The 13,567-nt window shown below is 35.0% G+C and overlaps 1 pseudogene; it reads left to right on the top strand.

The window, feature by feature from the left end:
• The window catches only part of LOC129927480 (dynein axonemal heavy chain 6-like), a 90,942-nt pseudogene extending 78,152 nt beyond the window's left edge, over window positions 1-12,790 (top strand).
• Window positions 12,791-13,567: the final 777 nt, after the last annotated feature.

Below are 13,567 nucleotides of genomic sequence, written 5' to 3'. Positions count from 1 at the left end.
TGAGATGTTTGGAATTTAAAACAAAAATTTTTGTTCATGCAGAACTAAAGGAGTAAAACAAATTTTTATCTAGCTACAATACTTGATGTTCAACCGAGAATCGTAGCAGCTGATGGTGGGATGTCTAATGATGATATTACTTATGAACTTGCTGAGGCTGTCCTGGATCGATTGATTGACAAACTGGATATTGAAAGAGCGAATCCCAATATGTTTACAGTACGTACTAATATTATTAGTTCCAAGTAAAAATGGTAGTTTTTAATTCTTAGTACTTACTTTACTTAGAGTCCATCACCCCTATTGAAGTATGGGCCACCAGCAATGGATTTCCATATTCCTTTATCCTGGGCCATCCTTTTAATTCTTAGTACTTACTTTACTTACAGTCCATCACCCCTATTGAAGTATGGGCCACCAGCAATGGATTTCCATATTCCTTTATCCTGGGCCATCCTTTTAATTCTTAGTACTTACTTTACTTACAGTCCATCACCCCTATTGAAGTATGGGCCACCAGCAATAGATTTCCATATTCCTTTATCCTGGGCCATCCTTTTAATTCTTAGTACTTACTTTACTTACAGTCCATCACCCCTATTGAAGTATGGGCCACCAGCAATGGATTTCCATATTCCTTTATCCTGGGCCATCCTTTTAATTCTTAGTAGGCCTTTCTGTTTCTAATATTGTTAGTGATCCTATCATTCCATAGTTCCTAGTATTACATGATAGTCTTTTAGTTCTTGTGATGCTTTAGTGTCTAGCTTTATATAGCAGTGTCTTAGTTTTTATCATGCAATACCTAACATAATAGATTGCTCTCTTGGCATGCAATAATACCTAACAGTAGATTGCTCTCTTAGCATGCAATAATACCTAACAGTAGATTGCTCTCTTGGCATGCAATAATACCTAACAGTAGATTGCTCTCTTAGCATGCAATAATACCTAACAATAGATTGCTCTCTTAGCATGCAATAATACCTAACATAACAGAATGCTCTCCTGGCATGCTATAATACCTAACATAATAGATTGCTCTCTTGGCATGCAATAATACCTAACAATAGATTGCTCTCTTGGCATGCAATAATACCTAACAATAGATTGCTCTCTTAGCATGCAATAATACCTAACATAATAGAATGCTGAATGTGAAAACTACTACATTATTAAAAGCTTCTTATTTAAAGAAAAACAACATAATAGTGCATACAATATTTTTTAAAATATCAATAACCATGTTGTTGTTTTTTCAATAATATTAGATACGCTTAGTAGTAATTGACAAATTGATTGCAAAATATTGTTTCTTTATCCACTAGCCTGACGCCAATGTCGCATAAACTCTTTAACCATAGTATTGATGCAAGAAACTGAAAGATTCAATAAACTGCTTATAATAATCAAGGTACATGTTAATAAGATTTAAATATAGAATAATTAATGAGTATGTTTTATAGTATTGTATACAAAGACCTTACTGATATTATAAAAGGTTTAATGTAAACGAAATCTGAAGCCTAGATTTATTTAACGAATAGTTCATGAGGCAAATTACAAGAAGATTGCTTATGATATGATATTGACACAGAATAAGTTCCCCTTTCAGAGTTTGCAATCTTTATGGCAGATGATGTCAAGGTCATCTATTTTGCTGGCCAAGGTTAACGAGCAGGGTATCATGTGGCCAGCACAATGACCTACCGCCTTTTCTTTCCCCAACTAAAGTCAGAATTTGGATAAGAATTAAAATTTGAATTAAATTAAAATTAGAATTTTGTGGACTCAGGGGCGTCCTAAAAATCACAAAGCCAAGCACTTAACCACTCAGCCACCGTGCCCTCAATATCTCATGTAGTGAAATCAAAAATTCTTAACTGGCCATTTCTTGTAAAAGCAAGTTGGTAGCTCCATTCAATTTTCTAGGCTTTCAATGCATTCAACAACTTGAAAAAATTACTCTGGAATCCTCGATACACTATAATGAATCTCCACCCTGGGACGAAAGCCCTCTTCCTACTATAAGGGACCATATTGAAAACATAAAAAGAAAATCTGACTACAGACCAACAGAGCTCAAGGAAATAGTGAATTGTTTTCTACAAACCAATTATCCTAGCAATCAGTGGATCAGAGTTTACAGGGACGGCTCATCCCATAAAGCCACCACAAATGGAGGAGCTGGAATACTCATCGAATGGCCAGATGGAGGAAAACTAGAAAAATCCATTGCCACTGGAGAGCTCTCTGACAGTCACAGAGCAGAAAGGGGAGCACTAGCACTAGCTGCTACCATGCTAGCAAATCATCCACACAGTTTCCCACACAGTCAGATTGTCTTTCTAACTGATGCGAAAACAACCCTCCAAAGCTTGCAAAACTCTGATTCCTCTTGTATTAAAAACCTCAGAACAGCACTTACAAAGCTCAACAACAACAGCAAAAAAACTGTTATTCAATGGATACCAGAATAGAAAATACCCAGCAATAACTGTTGGAATTCTCGTGATAATGTTGAAATGATAGTAAGTCAGAGCTTCATTTTAAGAGATAATTTGGTCAAGTTTTTTCAAATTTATTTTTACTCCTTTAGACATCATTAGAACAACTGAAAAAAGCCATCAAAGGTTTTTTAGTGATGAGTGAGGAATTGGAGAATGTATACAATGCTTTTTTAAATAACCATGTAAGTAATTTATTGTTTACATTTAGAATGAACGTAGATCTATCTGTTAAATTTTAGTTTTATTTTTCCCGAAAAACTTCACACATTTTATTGGAAGCTTCAACTTAAAGTCAGCTTCTCTTATACAAATTTAGTTCAAAAAGAAGATAATAATTCCAACCTGAATTCATCCTGTTACCCACTGGCTCATGTGAAACCTTACCTTTACCTTTTACCTTTACCTATCCCTTAGTCTGTTGGACCGTTGGGGCACCAGGCAAGATTTGTCGACCGTCTTTCTCCATTCCTCCCTTTTTTTGTCTTGTTTAGAACCTCTCTCAATGGCAGGCCCGTCCATTCTTTAATGTTGTCCTCCCATCGCTTTTTCTGTCTGCCTCTTCTTCTTCTCCCTGGCACTGTTCCCTGAAGGAAGGTCTTTGTGAGTCCCGTAGATCTTGTAATGTGGCCAAAGGTTTTAAGCTTTCGTCTTTTTACAATAGTTAGCAGGTCGTCATGGGCTCCAATCGCTACAGTAACCCTGTCTCTGATTTCTTGGTTTGTGATGCGGTCTTTGAATGTGATGCCTAGGATCTTTCTGTAGCATCTCAATTCCATTGCTAGGATCCTCCTCTCAAGCTCTGCATTCAACGTCCACGACTCGCAAGCATATAAAAATGTGGCCATGACCAGGCTAAGCCCTTATCTTTCCATATTATTTTAAGTTTTGAAAGGGCTGCTGTGGACTGTGCTATTCGGGCCAATAGTTTGGGTTTTGTTCCCTCATCTGAGACAATAGCTCCGAGGTATTTGCAGCTTCAAATACCTCATGTGAAAAAGAGCTTAAAATTCTTTTTTAACTCATTGTTTTTCTTTTCCTTCCTTCCTTTTCATTCTCAAATTGTTCTTGGAAAGAAAGATTATTTATATTAATTTGTTCTAGCATATGGAATAAGAAATGTGTCTTTAGCCTTGTGTCTCTGAGTATTTATTATATTAGGTAATGTTATTGTACTTGCAAGCTACAATTTAGTGTTTTAGGTATTACTACTACCTGTAGTTTCTTTTCTAGTGTTTTGTCTTGGAATTCCTCTAAATGTTTAGTGATATCCTAAGGTGCTAATTTAGTTTAATGTAAGTATCCATTTGTGATATTCCTCATAGCTCTATATGACATCTTTTAGATTCTTTATCTATCACATGTTGAAGGATCCCCCAAATTAAGATGCAATTTAGCATAGTGGTTTAAGGTGAAATAGAATTTTGTTGTGATATTACTGTCTGATTTGCAAACATTTATGATAAACTATAGTCTTTTTTGTTTGATTTCTTTATTATGTCAATATGGGAATTCCAAGATACTGGTAGCTTTTCATTTATTTAGGTATTTTGAGTTTCTAGTCCTCACTCTTCATTCAATGTATCATAAGATTAAACATTCATCAAGTCAATATATATGAATTGTTGTAGTGGTGTTTCTTGTTTGACATAATTGATTAACTGTGTCAGGGGGCCAGGACAGATAAGGCAAGGCTTTAAAATACAGCCTGACACATGTATGGATCAACTTTCCATTCATTATGTTTTTTCTAACAAAATCATTGTTGTGTAAATTATATGACTTACTCAATTTCAATAGATTTTTAATTTGGTTAGGGTTATTTCTTTCTGTTTGTAAAGCACAAGTTTCTTGCTTTATAGCAAGCTTCTTGAATTATAGTCCAATTCCTTTTGTGGATCAGGGGGAGACAATGGGTTGCCTTCAGGCACTCAGCAAACACAAGTCTGGTCAAGTTTGGAATAAAACTCAGCCCCCCCCCCCCCTCCTCTCGATGGGTTGCCACAGAATTCTTGTTACTCAGCCACACATCTCACATATTATAACAAAAAAGAAAAATAGAACTTCAATGAAAATAAATTATTAGAACTTCAATGAAAATAAATTATGGAATATCTTAAATCCACTGTGCTTACTAATGGTTTGTTCTAATCCAGAGTTTTTCAAATCACTAATGTGTTTTATGTAACAATAATAATCAAATAGTTTTAACGATATGTTTAGAAGCACTTTAGTATATTTGATACACATTTTGATACTCATTTTCAGGTCCCAGAATTATGGGCCAGAAACGCTTATCCTTCGTTAAAGTCTTTAGCATCTTGGGTTAAAGACCTGATAATGAGGTGTTGTTTTATTGACAATTGGATCAATAATGGACCTCCTAAGTCTTTTTGGTTGTCTGGCTTCTTCTTTCCACAAGGTTTGTAATTTTGTTGGGAAGTTGTAGATCTAAATGTCAGATACTTACAATATCTTTTCACAAAGTTTTATGTGTCCTATAAACGTCATGAAAATGTGTTTGAAAATAAATTACTGTCTTTTTGGAGTATTATTTTTAAGTTGTAACATAATATGATTGGGTATGACTTTATTGCCCTATATTAAAGGATGAGTTTTGATCTTCCCATTTATGATCACATTGATTTAAGGCAACTGCATGTGATTGCTGTTAAAACTAAAGTGTCAAAACCATGTCAGGAACAAGTGAAATATAAAAAGTACTTTTAAAAAACTAATAGCATTACTTATTTTGAATCAATAATCTAATTAATTTTTAACAGAGCTAGACTAATAATAATAAACTTGTGCAATTGGAAATACTTTAATTAGTTGTTTTTGTTTATTGCCACTTTAATGCTAATAGCTTGCTCAGTGCACTATGGTCCAATAAGTTTCTGTTGGGGAAGGGGTTGAATCTGGGAGAAAGTTTTGGTGCTGCCCTTTCAAAACCAATTTTTTTTTTTTTTTTAAACTAAGAAAGTTGCTTGATTCTGTATTTGAAATGGAGGTCTCAAGTATCTAGGATGGAAGGCTAATGTACTAGTCACTGAGCTGTTCAAGTACTGATAAAAAAATAGAAGGTTTTACAGTCTTAAAAAAAATGTGTCACCTTATTCTCTACACAAGGCTTATCTCACTTTGCTTAGTACATTTAGGACTAATAATGAGAAGGCATGTATTTGAGTCTCAAGGGGGAGTGCAGCATTTCACTCGGCTAGGCTGTCCTAGCTGTGACCTACATATTTTGCCACACCCAATGCAGACATAATTGTTGTAGACATTGCTGTGATCCGTTTAGGTTCTCTTTCAGTAGTCTACGTCTGTCCTCTGTAGATTTCCTTTAGATCTCAAATTATGTATCCTTCTGCCTTTGTAACAGACCTACTGCTGTCTTGTTCACAATAAGCCTGCTGTCTGGTAATTAACTGCCTGGTCATGCGGTTTGCGCGCTGGACTGTCGTTTGGATTTATCGATGGTCGAGGGTTCAAATCCTGCCCGCTCCCATCCCCCGTCGTCCTGCGGGAGGTTTGGACTAGGAAGTAAACTATCTTCAACTCTGAAGGAACATCCGAAACATGTAAAACAAACATTTTAACTATTAGCTTAATTTTGTGATTGATTCATGTGTTGTCATCAACAATCAATAATTGTGCTCATTTTCAATTTGGTTTAAGAATGGGAAGTGGAAGAAAAAATGTGTAAAAGATTCCACTTGTACTTAGTTGGCAAGCATTTTTTTTTTTAAACAGTAAAAAAAAAAATTAAAACTTATTGAAGACTATATCTTCTATTTATTTACAGGTTTCTTGACTGGAACTCTTCAAAATTTTGCTAGAAAGTACAACCAGCCTATTGATCATCTCTTATTCAAGTTCATTCTCCTGCCATATTCTAGAGAAGAAGCACTAGTTATGGAGCAGCTGCGTACAGTTAAAAAGGGCGAAACAATACCTATGGATCAAAATGTAAACTCTTAGTTAAAATCAAATTGTTTCTCTAATAAATCAATATTTATTTTTAAAACAATGGTTAAATCAGTTTACGAAATCAAAATATAGAACTTCAAAATTAAAAACACTAACAAATGATCAGACTTGATATGGAAATATAGGAATTTTAAAAAAAATTAGAGAAATTTAATTAAACTTTTGTGGTTTTCTCCTCCTCTGTCAGATTTTAATTTTATCATAACATAATGAGGAACCTAAATGCTTCCCAGGGGGTGTGGTGGTCAAATGGTTAAGGGCTTGGCATCCGAACCTGAGGGCCAGAGTTCGAATGTCAGTGAAGGCTGGAATCTTGAATTTCAGGATTTTTAGGGCGCCCCTGGGTACACCCAACTCTGGGGAAAGTAAAGGCTGTTGGTTGTTGTGCTGGCCACATAACACCCTGCTCGTTAACCGTTGGCTTAGAAACAGATGACCTTAACATCGTCTGCCAGTGTAGAAAACATGGTCGGAAAGGGGGAAATTTTTACTTTACTTAAATGTTTCCCAAACATGTTTAATTTAAAAAAAAAAACAGCATATCTAGTAAACTTATATTTCAATCCTATCTATTTTCAGTTGGATGTTCCTGATGATGGAGTGCTTGTACATGGACTCTATATGGATGGTTTTGCCTGGGACTGGGATCACATGACTGTTGGTGACCAATTGAAAGGCCAGATGCAGGCAAAGTAAGAGCTCATAAAAAAAGGCCACATTGGCATTAATGTTTGCAACACGATCTTATTAATATTGTATACTACTTTCATTCAGCTACATATCATCTAGCTAAATGAACCAATACTTAAATACTCTTAGATAGTACAACATGGGGCAAACTAATAGCCTGTAAAGCCACAAACTTGACATGTATTGCAGTGTGTGTCTTGTAATGGATATAACAAACAAAATGTATTTTAGTTAATATCTACTTTTTCATTGTATTCAATATTTAACTGTAACTCCTTCCTCCTTTCTACTGTCTGAATAGAAGCCATCTGTCTTCTACTGACTGAATAGAAGTCATCTGTCTTCTACTGACTGAATAGAAGTCATCTGTCTTCTACTGACTGAATAGAAGTCATCTGTCTTCTACTGACTGAATACAAGCCATCTAACTTCTACTGAATGAATAGGAGCCATCTGTCTTTTACTGACTGAATAGAAGCTGTCTGTCTTCTATTGACTAGAATAGAAGCCATCTAACTTCTACTGACTGAATAGAAGCCATCTGTCTTCTACTGACTGAATAGAAGTCAACTTACTTCTACTGACTGAATAGAAGCCATCTAACTTCTACTGACTGAATAGAAGCCATCTTTCTTCTACTGACTGAATAGAAGTCAACTTACTTCTACTGACTGAATAGAAGCCATCTAACTTCTACTGACTGAATAGAAGCCATCTGTCTTCTACTGACTGAATAAAAGTCATCTGTTTTCTACTGACTGAAGTCATCTTACTTCTACTGACTGAATAGAAGCCATCTAACTTCTACTCACTGAATAGAAGCCATCTGTCTTCTATTAACTGAATAAAAGTCATCTTACTTCTACTGACTGAATAGAAGCCATCTAACTTCTACTGACTGAATAGAAGTCATCTGTCTTCTATTGACTGAATAGAAGTCATCTGTTTTCTACTGACTGAATAAAGCCATCTGTCTTCTACTGACTGAATAGAATTTGTCTGTCTTTACTGACTGAACTGAAGTCATCTCTCAGTGCTCGTTGAAGTTCAAAAAGCAAGTTTGAAAACATGTTTCAACTATAAAAAAAATGACTGACAAAATGGAAGATCCAAAATAATGCAAACAAATATTGTTAGACTTAGAGAAAGTGATGACAGAAATGAAACCAAGAGTGTCCTAGTCTCGTCACAATTTATGTGAACATGACTCTTATACACACTACAAAAAATTCAGCCTGAAGAAAAAAAAATAAAATTAACTCAACTACATAGGACAATGTAATTTAGAAATGCATTCCCTGGAAGATGAAAATCAGAACCAGCGACACAGACCCAAGTAGAATAGTTCTAAAAAATGTTGTTCAGATCTGTGCTTTTCTTCATAAGAAACTGGCCTCAAGCTAACCTTATAAAAGTGTAAAAAGAACTAAGCAGTTTGAAACATGTAGGACTATTTATGACCTCCATCAATTGACCGTAATATAAAAAAAAAGAAACAACTTTCTGTTTTGATAGTCATATTGAGGGGAACAAATCAGAAAAAAAGAAATTACTGCTTTCATTATTTCTATACAAATTGAGTCATTTAATTCTTTGTTTCTAAATGATATCCAGTTTGCCTGTAATGCACATGGATCCTCGCCTAGACTATGAACCAGATTTATCTCTCTATCCAGCGCCACTCTACAAAACAGCTGCAAGAGCTGGCACACTTTCCACTACAGGTAACAAGTTAACAAATTTCTTTACAGCTGGGATCAATGTTCTCACAAAACACTTTCTATCTTTTGTTAACTCCTACCATAGCTTTCATGGGCATGTCTGGTTAAGTCTTGCTACAGCTCTCACAGGTTTATTTTCTCCAAGACCTAACTTGTTTACTTTAAGATCTAGCTCTCACTTGTTTCTTCTTTGTATATCTCTCACTGATTTACTCTGTATATAGATATTGTTAAGGCTTCCGCACGGTGTTGATTCTTTGAAATATAACTAGTGTAGATCTACGTCTGCCTGGAAGTAACACTGAACTCAAACTACTTCAGTAACACCGGCGAAAGGCCGAAACAATCAAAATATGTAGTCGACGCTGATGTTGTTCTACAAATATATTTAATAATCAAGAAGGGAATTGACCGATGTCAGCTATGTCCGTAAATCCGTATATCTATGTTACTGCTCTACACGAAGCGTCTTCTTTTTAGCGTCACTTGGAGCGTTCTTGTTTTTTAAAGATCTGTCACGTCACTTGTCACTAAGTAAAACTTTCCCCTTATTCCCGAAACAACTAAATCCTAATCATGTCATAACAATATACAACATTTTTTTCTGTTCATAACAAGATTGGTTAAATATCAAGATAGATTTTTGTGTTCAATAGTTTCAGTAGCTAGTACAATTAGTCTTTCTGTGATTAAGAAGAGGATTCCTGAATTTCTCAATCATTTCTGTGTTGAGAACATCCTCATTTGCACAGCTATTCATTCAAAAATTCATTTAGGAAATGGACTAAAGTCATGCCTACTACATACCCAGCCCAGCAGAGTTTGGACATTTTTTTTTTAAGTATGGACACTGTTGATTTGAGATGTAAAGGATCTTACTATTACATGTGAAATTTTTCTTAGGAGGCACAGATCAAAAAAGAGTTCAGCTATTGAATGTGTCAAGACTATAGAGACCATGGCTTATAAAAGTGAGGGAAGAACTGTGGACTTTCAGCTTTGTTGATGCTGAGTCCTCGCCTTGGTCCTCCTTGTTCTTGAAGTCTACCAAATGCTGCACTAGTATGTGTAACACAAGTTTGTTTAATCATCTATATTAGCATATATTGTTACAGTGCTCCCCAACTGGACACATTATTGCATGTTGACTCTTTGTTTTAATACATTGTAGGTGTTCCTTTAGAAATGGAGATTGTTACCTCTTAGTTCATTCCTCCTGCATGACGGCCAGCTGGCAGGCTTTGAACTCGGGACTAGGTTGATGACAATCCAAAGTGCATACTGCTCAACCTATCAATCAATGACCTGACATCAGGTAGTTTATGGTCATAGTATTTCTGGTTCCATGCCTACTGTGTTTGTGAAGCCAAAATGTGTACAGGGATAAGATCTGCTTCATTTGAGGCATTCAGGGTGCAAGCATCAGTCCATAGCAAATCTCTAATGCAGACATATTTTAGTCTTCAGTCTCTGTGTGTTGAATAGAGACCTGCATCAGAGAGATATAAGATGTCATAGTATTACTATAAGGCTTCTAGCCGTGTTGTTTGTGTTTCAGGAACTCTCAGATTTATTCATCAAATCAATAATGGTGTTTGCATTTTGGCTGTGCTAGTCACAGTATATAGAGTGCATGTGATCTTTCTAGTGGTTTTCCAGTGTAAAGATTGTAATTGAGGTTTTTGATAAGTTCCTGTTTGCTTTCTGTTGTTTTTTTTAGCTTTAGTACATCCATTGGTTTAACATGATTGGTTTCCTGAAGCTGTCCATTTTCTTTACAGCTTAGTTTTAATATATGTCCAGATCTCAGCTCAGTACATAGTTTTTGTGATTGCCTGACAATAGTTAGGTATAGATCTATTTGATGCCACTGCTTGGGATAAATTCAAGGGAACTGAAAAAGTGTATATGTTATGATTATAAAGTAAGGTAAAGTTCATCTTTCAGACCTTGTGGTCTATAGGGCAGATAATGTAAAGGTCATCTGTTTCTGTGGCCTATGGGTGTCATGTGGCCAGCACAACAACCAACTGCCTTTACTTTTTCCCAACTAATGTCAGGTACCCATTAGAGCTGGGTGGACTCAGAGGCACCAGAAGATCCCAAAAAATTAAAATCTGTCTTCACCAGGTTTCGAACCCTGGACCCCAGTCATCCACCGTGCCTCCTATGTTATGATTATGAGCTGAGCGTATTTCTAATAGCAATATGCCATTACTTCTATAAAATGGCCGATGACATGTTTGCCCAGAAAATGACTTCAGGTTGTCCAATCAGATTATGTATTTCAATACTGGTATAGTAGGCTTATCTGGTTTCTTTGTTTGTTTAAGTTTAAGTTTGATTAGAAGCTTTCTTTGATGTAGTATGGATTGGACCAACTGTACTTTATAGAAAGCTAGACATGTTTCCTATTCTTTCCTATATGTTGACTGAAACAAGAGATGTACTATTTTGAGAAATGATGTTAACAAAATGCTAAAAATAAGAAACTTAAAAAAAAAAATCAACCATTTAGTAGTAGAAATTACTGAATTTAAAATTATGATCAGGCTTCAGTGCAGGCTTCAGTGCCTGCTTTGAGCATTTATTTTTTAATTGCTTGCATTTAATGTCTAATTTTTTATGTTCTTATTTCATCATAATTAATTTTATTTTACACTTTTTTTTTTCTGATTTTAAATAATAAGCATAAAGTTATATTTATATATTATAATAGAAGGCTAAAATAGACAATAATTTATTAGGGTTAATGACGAAATGTGTTCACATTGACATTTCTAAGATTACCTTTGACCATTCAATAGATTGGTTTTTAATATTAAGTAGATTTAAAAAGTGTTTTATTTGTGTAAGAACGCAGCATACAAAACAGATTGGCTGACATCTAGGGGTGTTTTTGTGTTTTAGAATATTGTTATTACTGATTCATGTAGGGGTAATTGTGTGTGCAATCAGCTGACACTGATAGCACAGGCCAGAACTCGGTGAGTGGTCTACTGTGATGAGGGATGACACTTCAGGAATGATCTGTATTCTGAATACTATATATATGTAATTCATGATGATAGTCTTATGATCATCAATCACTTTCTAGAAGGTCTTTGAGAAGCCTATATTAAGAACAAAGGTGTCAATCTAGAGGATTCATGATTGAGGGTTTCACGATTCATTGTGAAGGCAATAGGAAACAGTTCAATCCAGGAGGAGGCCTGTAGAGTTTGGTACAGATGTATAGAGGCTTAGACTGCAGTACAGTTATTGTTCAGTATTGGCTGTGTATTTATTAGACATTAAAGTTTTTACATTATTTGGAGCCTGAGTTGTGAAGTTCTTTAAGTTGGTTATGTTGTGTTGGCAGAAATCCTGGATAGAGTCGTTATAATATTATATATCCTTTTTTTTTGTGTGTCATTCCTTTGGAACTAGCAGCTGCCAGGTGAGGGGCTTCTTTGTGGATGACAAGATCTCCTAACCAAGACCATAGCTTCAGGCTTTGATTTAATAACCCTATAGATGTAGTTTTATAATAACAGGCAGTAATATTCTTTATGCAATGATGTTAGGAGCCTCTGCCCTGGTCTATTATATTCACATTTTTAGAGAAAATTAAAAACTAAAAGTTTTTTTTTAGCTGCTGCACCCTAGGTGTATAGTATGATCTATAAATATTTGAACTCCACTGTTTTGACTTTGCTTTCCTTGTTTGTTTCTTTGGCAGGACATTCTACTAACTTTGTTGTAACTGTCCACCTTCCTTCAAGCAACACACAAGATTACTGGATAGCCAAAGGTGCAGCACTCTTATGTCAAATTTCTGATTAATTTTGCTTACAGATAAGTTGTAAAGCATTTAACAATAAAAACAATGTCCATTACAAATGGTTCTCTAGTTATTACTTTGTGTTTGTTCTTCTGTTTGTTTGTTTGTAGGCTCACACAATGTTATATATGTTAGTGAGCAACTTTCTTCTCTGATGACTATCTAGAACATGTTGTGTTCATATCACTAAAATAAAGTCTTTAACTACTTGAAGATAATTATATTTTTTACCACTATAAAAATGAAGTAAAAAATTCTTTATAAAAATTTCTATTTAGTCATAATAAAATACAATTTTTATACATTGAGCTTCTCTTGACACATGAAAGAAAATAATATGAGACTATGTTTCTATACAGTTGAAATTATATGATCCAGGCATTCAAATCCACTCTCATTCAGTCAGAATCACATTGCATAGTTAAGCAATAAATTATTCTCAAGGTCCGCAAAGTTGTAATTGTTGGAAGTGGTAATGGATATAAGCAATCCACTACCTATATCTGCTTCCTAATGGCATATATCTCAAATTGCCTTTGACAACCAGTCTAATTCATGTGTGGCTCATATATTTGAGTCCGGTGGAAGTTGGTTTGGTTCTTAGTGGGGTATAATACCATGCCCCCAACTGTAGAAAATCAACTGATTATGGGTGTGATACTAAATGTATAGAGCAATGAGTACTGGTCATTTAAAGTATAAATATTTATTGTACTCGGGTCATTTAAAGTATAATTAATAAATATTTATATCTATTTATATTCAACTTGAAGGAGATGACACAGAAGTCGACTCTCTGATAATATTATTATAGACTGCACAAACTAGTAAGCTTC

Source organism: Biomphalaria glabrata, chromosome 1, assembly GCF_947242115.1.
Source record: "Biomphalaria glabrata chromosome 1, xgBioGlab47.1, whole genome shotgun sequence".
Classification (NCBI taxonomy): Eukaryota; Metazoa; Mollusca; class Gastropoda; family Planorbidae; genus Biomphalaria; species Biomphalaria glabrata.
The sequence above is the reverse complement of the archived record's forward strand: the minus strand, read 5'-3'. Positions and strand labels throughout refer to the sequence as shown.